The 11,733-nt window shown below is 47.1% G+C and overlaps 1 protein-coding gene across 4 annotated transcripts in view; it reads right to left on the reverse strand.

Annotated features, from left to right (window-relative positions):
- The window catches only part of LOC111159431 (TEA domain transcription factor 1), a 258,170-nt gene extending 246,830 nt beyond the window's left edge, over positions 1 to 11,340 (reverse strand). For 3 of the 4 annotated variants that reach the window (XM_022521895.1, XM_022521894.1, XM_022521892.1), the window contains exon 1: positions 10,538 to 10,565. The gene's annotated coding sequence lies outside the window, so the exon portion shown is untranslated. Of the gene's footprint in view, positions 1 to 10,537; positions 10,566 to 11,316 lie in introns of those variants that run through there. The other variant, XM_022521893.1, reaches the window with a different exon arrangement.
- Between the last annotated feature and the right edge of the window lie 393 nt (positions 11,341 to 11,733).

Genomic DNA, 11,733 nt, shown 5'->3' on the forward strand with positions numbered 1-11,733 from the left:
AACCCAAAAAGACGCTCATCTTGGATTAACCAACATCCTCTTCACTATGCAAACACACTAGCAAAAGAATGGATGGGCTGCCATTCACACAAGTGTGAATCATTTGAAATATATTTAAGATCCACAGAAAGGAGTCTAATACAAGGACCAAAGATTTCATCTCAGAGCTTGGAGCACTGAGATGACCAGGATGGCCTGGGGGGGTCTAGCAGCTGTCACACCTGTAGCTTACTGAGCTAGCTCTTACCTAAACTTTCCCACAACCCTTCAGAGTAGGTAGCATCGGCTCCATTTTCCAGATGTGGAAACATCTGGAAAGAGAAGTTAAGCAGCCTGCACCCAAACAGGTATTAAAAAGTGCACCAGGGGTGCGGGGGGGGGGGGGGGGGGGGGGTGGCTAGCTGACTCAGTAGGTAGAGCATGCACTCTTGACTTCAGGGTCCTAAGTTCAAGCCCCAGTGGGACCTACTCTAAAAAAATAAATTAAATAAAATACTAAAGAAAGTTTAAAAAAATAAAATAATACCAAAGAAAGTAAAAAAGTAAAATAAAATAAAAGTGCAAAAGCAAGTGGGTGGCTCAGTTAGGTGTCCGCCTCTCGATCTCAGCTCAGGTCTTGATCTCAGGGTTTTGAGTTCAAACCCTGCATTGGGCTCCATGCTGGGGACAGACCCTACTTTAAAAAATTAACTTAAAAAACAAAAGTGCAATGGGGGCAGCAAAAGTAGGGGGAGAGATAACTCTCTTATTTCCTCACACCAGAAGCTTGATCCAACCTCAAACTCTCGGGATGGTTCCTTAATGTTTCCCCAGCAGCTCGAGGGCCCCAAGGATAGTTTCTCTGTGAAAAGATGAGTTGCATACTACCATCTTAGAGAACTTTTAGAACCCAATCCCAAACTTAGGAGTGTGGCTTCCAAGCAAGAATCTAAGGAAGAAGGGTGCCTGGGTGGCTCAATCGGTTACACAGTGCTTTCAGATCGGGTCATGATCTCAGGGTCCTGGGATCAAGCCAAGTCAGACTCCCTGCTCATGGGGAGTCTGCTTCTCCCTCTGCCTCTGCCTCTCCCCTGTTTTCCTTGCTCTCTCAAATAGATAAAATCTTTAAAAAAAAAAAAAAAAAAAGGCAGCAATCAAAAAAAAAAAAAAAAAGAATTTAAGGGAAGAGGTTTCCTTTCTGGTGGAAAAGGTGCACCATGCTACCCACCTTTGGAAGCATTTCCATTTAATTCATACAATCACTCGGCAGAGAATGACCTCACATATTATATAGTTACTGATAGGTTTCCTCCATCACTTATGAATAGAGGAATTATGGTACAAAGTGATTAATGGTCCCGGACTTCATGGGACACCTCAGCCACTCACGGATTTGAATCCCATCTATCTGAAGACCTGAAGCCCAGCTCTTCTAAGTAACTCTCCCTCAGCCTTGGGTGTCCCTCAAGAGTCACTTTCCAGGCTGACCTGGCAGGAAATCTGTGAAGACCTGGCATTCAAGGTAACATCTGAAATTCTACTTACTGGGGCACCTGGGTGGCTCAGTCGGTTAAGCGTCCGCCTTCAGCTCAAGTCCTGATCTCACAGTCCTGGGATCGAGTCCACATCAGGCTCCCTGTTCAGCAGGGAACTGCTTCTCCTTCTCCCTCTGCCCTTTCCCCCTGCCTGTTTGTTCTATCTCACATACACACAAATAAATAACATTTTTAAAAGAAAGAAAAGAAAAGAAATTGCTATTTCCTGAGCGTGTATTGTATGTCAGGCATACAGGAGGCATTCTACTGAACTTCAGAGATGAGGACACCAAGGCTCAGAGGGCAATTTGTCCAAGGCCACAAAACCAGAAAGTGACTGAGCCATGAGTCCAACTAAGGAGTATCCTACTCCAAACCTGGGTCTTTAAAACTACAGTATTATCCTGCCTTTTTCCAAACCAGAATCAGAAAACCACCCCCCTCCACCTTATCAACCAGTTCCTTCTGCTTCTTTCAATTAATTGCTCACATCCAAGTTTCAGATCTACAGGTTCTGATCTACAGGAGCTCATGACCAGCAATAAAACCTTTTCCATAGCTGTTTTGAGGATTGAGGTCACTGCTCTAGAGTGTTTCTGGGGTGGGGGTGGGGGGTCATTTGTTTTGTTTTTAATTTTTATTTTTTTAATTTCTTTTCAGTGTTCCAGAATTCATTGTTTATGTACCACACCCAGTGCCCTCCATTATTAATAGCCACCACCAGGCGGTCATTTGTTTTTTAATGACTTAGTTCCCCACTACTCCCAAAATGGCATCTGGCAAAAAATAAATAAATAAATAAACCCTTTCCCTACGACTAAACTCCAACACCAGTTTCTCTGCAAAGTTTTCCTTAATCCCTATCCCTGAGCAACACAGCTGTTTGGCTATTACCAAGAGCACTTAGACAACAGTCTTATTTTCCCTTTATTCTGATGCTACACAAGGAAATTCATGCTCCTAAAAACAACACATGCTTAAAAAAATAAAAGTCCCTTCCCAAACCACTCCCTCAAAACAACCCCTGTCAATAAAGTAAAATCGCACAAATTTTTTTGGATAGAGATGCAAACATGGTTCTCCAACGTTCCATCAACTCTGAACACACCAATGGTTGTAAAATGCAACATGATTTTTGTTTCTAAAAACTATTGCTGTGAAACAAACCATGCCAGGATGCTGCTCCATCACTCAAAAAATCTAATTTCATACACAAGGTACTTTTTTTTTTTTTAAGCAAACGTTAATCTTGCACCTAAAAAGGAAAACAATAAGCAAAATAAATTGGGTAAGGTATACCCAAAACAACTTCTCAGAGCCAGATCAACACTGTGCTTTTCTATATACTCTCACCCTGGTTCCAAGAGCCCTGGCAGCATCAAGAGAATCCTCAGGAACGCCCCAGATCAGGCCCAGGGATTCTCTTCCTCTCCTGCACCTGTTCCAGACTGTGACCACAGCCCAGCCAGCCACGATGGCAGGACATGTCCCAACTTCAAATATACAAAAAGTTGCATCTCAGAATGCACGGAAGTACAGAACATACAGCCTCCCCACTGGACGTTGATGACCTCTTCACAGGCCGATTTCCCTCGTCGAACTACGAACTTCGCAGGGGTGTTCACTGATCACCATTCTATGACCACCTTTGGTCGATCACCAAATCCCTAGCACCAGGTAGCACCTGTACATGTTTGAACAACCAGAGGCAAGCAGCAATTCTACAAAAAACCGGGAGCATCTGGATTTCAAAGTGCCCGTGGTGCAAGGAAGAGGGAGGAAAGGAATGAAAAGCAGCAGGCTCTTCTCCCAGACGCCATCAGGATCACCCCTCCCATCCCCCCACCCTGCTACATCAAGGGGTACCACCTGCAGGGCTCTGTGAGCAGCCTCACTACCCGGGAAGTGAAACCACCTCTGCAAGCAGCCAGACAAGAATTAGTCTTGCCGGCAAGCCTGACACACACCTCACCTCTATAATCTACATCTGGAATCAACGGCTATGCTCCCAAAATGTGACAGATGATTGCCAAACAGGGGGAAGATGGCTCTGTTCATTTTATTGCTTTTCCTGCAATAGAAAGGTACAACCTTCTCTGTGTATGGCTGTATTTTTAAAACCAACCAAGTCCATCTTAAGTGAATTCCATAAAGATGTGGTATTTGTTCACAAATACAGGTGGAGAAAAATCCCATTCGGAGTTAGGAGGGATGGCCAAATTTAGACTGACTGGCTCTGAAGAGGTAGAGTATCTAGAGCAAGGGTTCCCAACCACAGGCGGACACCACCACGGACCTCTTAAAATATGGAAACTCTGCACGTGGCCCAGCCCTCCTGAATCTCCAGGGGTAACGTCCAGGCTGTTGAAAGATCTGTGGAGGCTGCAGTGCAGGTGCTCAGGTGGGAACACGGGTGCAGCAGAGGCTCCCCCGGGCAGGCGTGGAAAGTAGCTGACCCGGATTTGAGTCAGAATCATCCTGAATTAGCCACACAAAAGGATCTGTGTACAGTGCATTACAAACCCGTAAGTCAAAATGTGGGGAAAGTGAGGTGCCTGGAAAGGTGAGCGAGAACACCCAGGCACGGTGGGCTGGGAAAGGGACAGCCGGTCTGACCCTGGCTTCTTCCCCCAGGGCCTGGCAGGAACTGGGAACACGTGGATTTGCTGAAGGAGATTCACACATCTGATAAGCCCGTCATCAAATTCCACCAGGAGCCACCTACTGTGTGCAGACTCCCTGAGCTGGCTCTGGCCATTCGGGAAAGAGTCCCTCCGTTGGTTCCCACCAGAATGGTTTTCCTTCAGCTTCACCAGACACCTGAGTAGAAGTGTTCTAGAAGCATGTCCCTCTTTAACAATCCAAGTCATAAAGGAAGATGCTTCCTGCCTCCACATCACAGAGGACTCTTCCCCTGGTTTCCAGTTATACAGACATCAATCAATTTTATATTTTATGATTAAGGTAAAACACAAAGGTGAAAGGAAATTAGGGAGGTATTTTGAAAGCACAACAAAACTAGAAACCTTTTATCAAAATAAGAATGAACAATAGCAGCCTTATCTTATCTCTCCAGTGTTTAAAACAAAGGCAGATTTTGAATTACGGGAATTTCTCAGCTCTGCCTATATATATTAAAAAAAAAAAATGCTATCAGGTAGCTTGTTTTCTGTTTTTGTTCTCTATGAAAATACTTGCTGAGGTCTTTGCTGAGCATTCCAGATTTCAGGACAGGGCTGCCCGTCCCCTCAGCTGATGGGGCTCTTTCTAACTCTACCCACCACGGTCTCCCAAAGGCTTTGAGTTGAAAAGGCAGCCCAGGAGAATGGGTTGAAAGAGATTCCACCAAAGGAAGCATGGCTCACAATGGTTTCAATGGTTTGCAATCAGTTAGCCCCCAGGACATCCCCAGCCGCAGTGATGGGTGATCTGAAAATGAAGCATATCAAAATGCTATTGATAAGCTAAATTACCAGACAGCTTATCTGAGGCCCACATCCGCCATATGGTGCCCCAACTTCTGCCGCCTGTTGCGGCCACAACAATAGGCACGCCTACCCAGAGCACCAGCCGACAGAAACCCAGCAGCAGCGGCATGTGGGGCGGCTGCTGTGTTTACATTTTATTTTGTGCTATTAGCCTTGTGGCTCCCCCCCGCCCCCGATCCCGGGAGGGACTTGAAACACAACACACCTTCCACGCGCTAACTACAGGACACATGCATGCCTGTGATATGAGTGTGTGTGTGTGTGCGTGTGCGCGCGCGCGCGCGCGAGGGCAGGTATGCATCAGGTGAAAAAAAAAAACCAGATGTCAGCTCAGGCAAGGGAGCTGCCTGGTGGGGGAGGGCGGGTCCGGCCGGCTCCCGGCGAGAGCGGCCAGCAGACAATGCGCTTTTCTCCAAACACTTGGGCGGGCGGGCCTCGGGGAGTGGCTATTTAAAACACTTGGCTCCTTTTATTTCACCATGGTGGAAGTGAATTCGGCTCTTGAGTGCCAGAGCAAATGAAGTCATTTGGTTTCTGCGGGCTCTCTTTGCATTTCAGCAGAAGTCAGACCGGACGAAAGTCGGAAGGTCCAGCTGAAGTTGTTCTTTCTTCCAATTAAAACTGATTCCACAGAGGATTTGGCTCCTGGGCTTCATTAACTTTTTTTTTTCTTGGAAAAGGCACGAAGGTCGGAGAAAATTTAAAGGACAGAAGGCAGTGGCATGAATGCTGTCAAAGACGACTCCTGTCACAGAGTGCCATCAAGTCAAGATGTAAAGACAAACAAATGAGGAGATCACCTTCTAAAGGCTTGGTTGGTATCCCAAGATTAATGGTGGGTTGTCCTGAATGAATTCATAAGGTTTCTGCATTTATTGCTTTCTATTCTACCCTCTAAAGAGGATCCTGTCTTTACGGAGATTGTATCATTAATGGTAATAAAATATTCATTTATTTAGTTTACTATTAGGGAAAAGATTCTGGTTTTCAAAGAGAACTCAGCAATACAGCATCTGGTTGTGCAAAAATGTACAAGATGCAGGTTTGGATACAGTGCAAAGCAAAAAAGTCAATCTAACATTCAGATCTAGTTAACTATTATAAAAAGGCATTCATTTCACCCCCCTCATTACCAACACCTTAGCAGACAATATTCTTGGATGAACTTTTCAAATTTTCTTAAACATTCTCAGTTAAAAAAAAAAAAAAACCTCCTTTCAAGTTAAATTGAGATTGCACTTGAACTCCATCCAAGAGCGGAGCTGAACTGAATTATGATAATTAGAAAGCTGTGCCTATAAAAAAGCAGCGCGGTTCATGCATTTTTTTTCAAAGTTCATGCCAGAGAATATAAGTTCAATATGTTCTCACATAATTAACATTTCCCACCATTAGCAGCAGTTTTTCAGTTTATATATCAGTAAAAACAACAGCACTCGTCATTGTTGTATATTCCCAGTCAATAGTGTTTCAGTCACTGTACACATCTAAATCTGTCAGATGCCTAAAAGCAACCAGAATTCCCCACTGGAGACGATGGTGGTGCTTAACTTGTTCATTAGTAAGCCACTTTTTTTCTTTTAAACCCATTTTCCAATGCTGGGCCCTGTTCTTCAAACTAAAACTGCTAATGAAATCCTAGGGCAGAGCCTTAAAAACTAACATGAAAAAGAGCAGAAAGCATTACATCAGGATAGTAAATATTGATGGGGATGGTAAATATGGGGGGGGGCGGGGGGCAGAATACAGCCAGGCTGAAGACTTCCCTTGGCTTGCCACAAGAGTAGGAAAGACAGCCTCTAAGATTCCCTTCCCCCTTCCAATCAGAAGAGAGGCCAGTGGTTTCACAGTCAGCTAGGACTCCCAGGCTATGGAAACTATTTTCTGAGAATCCTCCCAACCATGCAAAAAGCCAGTGGACAGAACTTAAGAGGGAGTGGGACCCACCCTGTAAGAAATACCATCCTCGAAACCCACCCTTCAGGGCATCCCATTTGCTTTCACTAAAGTGAAAATATATATTCCAAAATTCTCTTAGTCGGCACCAGGAGAGGAGAATGGAATCTCTCTGAGGAGGTGGCTGAATTTCAACTCTTATTTCAACTCTCAAGTTCCGACATGGGACAGGGTCAAAGAAGCTGATGATGAGAACTTTTACAGGCTGGGGACTCTCAGTACCTCACAGCTTTGAGACAAAATACAAACACACACACAAACACTCAGATATTTAGATCCAAATATTCCAGCATTCCACAAATTATCCCAGCAGAGGGAAGGCCCAAACTTCCCACGTCTCGGAAGTATGCAGTCATTGCAATGCAAGGGGGACTAAGCTTCTATTTGTCAAAACGCCCAACCCTGAAACATTAAGGGCTTAGCACGGACCTGAATTACTTGATTTTATCACCTTTGTGAAGGTGAAAGAATAAAATATATCACTGATACTGTTCAAACATGATTTGGGATCTCATTTAAATACCACAGCGTCATCTGCGGCTTCTACAGATAAAATAAGAAAAAATAAGAAAAAGCACCAGGCAGCCAACAGTCAGTCCCCAACAGCCCAGCAGCAGAGCCCAAGTTTGTCAAAGGGCAAGAAGCTTAGAGTACTTTTTTTTTTCTTTTTGCTGAGGTCAGAAGGACACTAGCCCTTGCTGCCACTGCAGTCCCTGACCACTAAGGAGGAAGTGCAGTACGCACCTTTATGGACAGAAAGGTGGGCTCTGATTTCCCTGCACCACCGCCGAGAGTGCCAGACACCTGCTCTGGCCCGTTGTCCTCAGTCTTTGGAAAAAACAGACCTACAAAGTTTTACCACTAAACGGATCCAACCCCTAGGCCCAGCTTTCACTCAGCAGCGTTTTTACTCTTTCGCAATCTCTTTATTGGGAATAAGACAACGTGCCTAAAATACAAGCTTAAAAATGCTATCTACCTACTGTCTGCACGTGAACACAGTCATTTTTACACACACTGGCTCCTACACGCAGTCATTTGCACCAACCTTTGGAGCGATAAAGCACCACGATTTTCATTTGCAGGCAGTATAATTATGCTCACAATTAACACATAATAGTACATGAGATTAGAGGAAAAAAAAGTAATCCCACAGATGCAGAGGCTCTGGTGTGACCACCCCACACGAGAGATCAACCCGTTCTAAAACAAGGAACCTTAAAAATATTGTTCATGGCACAGCTCATTTCTTCAAAGGCCTAGCTAACATCTGAGCTCTGCATTTTCCAAATGCTCCTGGTACATACTTTTCCACTGAAGATAAAACAGATATGATCTGGAAACGGACAATCCACGGCAAGTATATTCTTCTCAGATTTTCCCACTGAGAAATGCCCTCCAATACCGCTAAGCTGCAGTGTCAGAACTCAAAACTGTTACTGAAGGACTTTACCACAAGCAGCAAAAAAACCGAACACCCTTTTCATTATGACTTGCTTGTCCTTGTTCTTAATACGAGGAGATACTAGTCCTCCAAAGTGAGAGTCTGAATACGTAATTCCTGCTGTAAGAGAGGTAGAGGGAAAAGGGAAGAAGCTGAAAGAAGCTGACGTCCCCCACAGTGTCGCTCTCCCCCTTCTCCCCCTTTTCCCCCCCCCCCCCCCCGCCCTCCACCCCGCCCAAAACCTGCCCTGACATATAATTAGTTTGCTGCTGGGGCCTAGGCACACATTGTACCACAATGCAAGGAAGCACCTCTCCGCCTCTCCGTGAGAAATTTGCTTCAATCTGGCTCAAACTAAACTAGGTTGCCCTCCCTCTTTAAATTAAATCTCATTAAGTACATGTCGTGGTGAGTCCTGGTTTATGTTTTGGGAAAAGGAAAAAGAAAAACACACACACAAAAAAAAAAACCCCAAAAACTCCATCAATCTCTCAAGCATGGTCTCTGGATGGAGTTCTATTTGTTACTTCATGAAAGATCACTTGAGAGGAGGAATCTATACAAAGATTCTTTCCTCTGTTTTTTCAAATCTTACTGTCAAGGCAAAGTGTCACATTGGTTTTGTCTCAAAATTGTAAAAAAAAAAAAAAAAAAAAAAAAGATTATTCTAATATTCCCCTAAAACTGCAGGCCAAATAATAATGATAAATAAAAATAAAATGGTCTACATTGGCACTTTTATACCATCAGCAAGAATTCAGTAATGAAAACAGCTTATCGGCTCATTTTTTATGCTAACAACAAATAAAAGAATTACAAACTCTGTTTAAAATCTGAAACCTAAGAGCTCAATACCAAGTTGTACATACAAAGAAATACTAAACAAAAATATCTGTGACCATTTATGGAAATAGTGAGATTAGAAAAGTAAGCCTCCCCCCCCCGCAAAAAATAATCAACGATTCAAAACCTCGCTGTTGACAAAGGTTCAACTAAATCCATTTGTCTTTCCTGAGTCACTTTGTAATTAGTTCTACTATTTCCTTCTGAAGAAGAAAGATTCTTAAGCAAAGTTGGATCTGAGCCTGGCCCCAAAGATCCTGATATTTACAAAAGGGCACAGACCCGATAGTGAAAGGACGAAGCACAGGCACAGCCTAAGATATGTTCCCTAAGCACTGCCTTAGAGTACCCTGGCAGAGAAGCCCCAGGCAGGACACACCAGTAAAGGCCACTGCAGACTGCAGAGAAAGGAGCCCACTCACTGCCTGCTCTGACAATGCAGGCAGATCCCAGGCTCCTAAAAGGGATCTGTCTACTCAGGTAACCACCTGCAGGAACCCAGCACACCACAAGCGATCAGACCACCAAAACTTCCAGAAACAATCAAGGAGGGTGGGGAGGAAGAAACAAGCGGTTGCCCTGAAATGTTTAAGTGATCTGCTCCTTTGCAGTATCTGTAGCATTTAAAATTTTAACCATTTTGAAATCTGATAGGTTTTGCAGACCTTTCTGTCCCAGGACCTGGGCTCCCTCCAAGGCACTGTTTTTAAAACAGGCCTTTTTACATTACCCGCTCCTGGAACATCATCTGTCTCTAAGTTTCCAGTGCTTACTGAGGTCAATTTTCATTTCTGCAAATCACAGGCAGCCACTTGCTTCTGAGAAGTTAACAAGCCTCCTGAGAAATGCTGGTGGCTGCTATTTCATTGTTTCATAAATATTTTTATACAGTGACACCATTCAACTTCAAATAAATCTTTAAAAAGAAAGACAATTAAAAAGCAAAGAAAATTATGATCTGGATTTTATTTATTTTCGTGGGAGAAGAATAAGGGAAGTGTGAGCCCTCCATTGTTTTCAACTCATTTAAAATGTTGCTTCAGTTTAAAAAAAAAAAAGAAATGCACATACACACACACACACACACACACACACACACACACACACACACACACAAATGCATTTTAGAAAAAAGAAACTCCTGGAAGTTGAACTTTCTTGAAAGCGGGCCTCTGGACTTTTGAAAACAGTGTTGCTGCTACGAACAAAGACTAGAAGTACACCCTGATTTTCTCCTCTCCTGGGGATCATTTCTCTTCCAATAAACAAACAAATCCCCCAGTATTTCCTACCGAAGGGAAGTTTTCCAGGGAGAGTCTCCTCCAGGGTTTGGTGGTAACTGCGACTCAGTCTTTTTTGGACACAATGTTTCTGCTGACTCCTGAAAATTTTCCACTTGAATGTGCAATGAAGTGGCGGCGGCGGCAGCAGCAACAGTCCTGGAGAAGCGGCAAAGGCGACCGTGCCTTCTTTCATCTTTGAGAAGGAGCGAACCCCCGCCAGCAGCACGAGTCGGCGCGGACCCCGGGCAGGCCTCGGGGGGCCCGGGCGCCCGGGGGCCCCATGGGGGCGGCGGCGGGGGGGGGCCGGCTCCGGGTTCCGAGGCGGCGCCGGCGGCTCTCCCCGCCCGCGCCCGCTCCGAACTTCTGACTTCCCCGAGCAAATCGTGATAACCGGCTGAGCTTGTGAGGGTGTGCGCGTGTGTGCGCGTGCGGGCGAGCGGGCAGGCGCGGGGGACGCGGGGGACGCGGGGGACGCGGGGGACGCGGGGGGCGCGGGGGGCGCGGCCGGCAGGGCGCCTCCAGGGCCGCCACCGGGGGCCGCCTGTTGCCGCGCGGGCTCCGCAGCGCGCGGCCCAACTTGGCGTCCCAGCAACTCGCGCGGCGGCGCCCGGCCGCTCACCTTGAAGGGGGCGCGGGGGCCCGGCCCCGGCCCTCCGCGTAACCGCCCGCCGCACACAAAGCGGAGCCCGCAGAGAAAGAGCGGCCCGAGACGGACGCGCCGCCGGCCCCCCGCCCCCGGGCGCCCGGTGCGCCGCCCGCACCCAGCATCACCCCGCGCGCCAACTTACCTCGGCGAAGGGAGCCGCCGCAGCGCCCGGTGAGTCCGAGGCAAACTTCGGCGCCGCTTCCCCCGCCCGCAGCTCGGTGCCCGGCTCCCTCCCCGGCTCCCGGTCCCCGGGCCGGGCCACCCCACCCCTGCCTAGCACCGCTCCTGCCCCGGGGCCGGCTGGGCGCACTGGGCTGCTGCCCGCGGCTCCGGGCAAAGGCGGACGGGGTGGGGGGGCTTCACTGCATGGCCTGTCCCCGGACGCGGCCGCCCCGGGCCCGGGCCCCGCCGCGCGGACTGGCCCGCAGGGTGGAAGCGAGTCTGCAAAGTGCTTGGTGGGCGCCCGCGGCGGGCGGCGGGGCCGCGGCGGCGGCTGCAGAGGCTCGGCTCGGCTCGGGCGGCGCGGCGCGGCGCGAGCGATGCTAAGAATGTTCGGAAT

Source organism: Enhydra lutris, unplaced genomic scaffold, assembly GCF_002288905.1.
Source record: "Enhydra lutris kenyoni isolate GAN:26980312 unplaced genomic scaffold, ASM228890v2 scaffoldscaffold68, whole genome shotgun sequence".
NCBI lineage: Eukaryota > Metazoa > Chordata > Mammalia > Carnivora > Mustelidae > Enhydra > Enhydra lutris.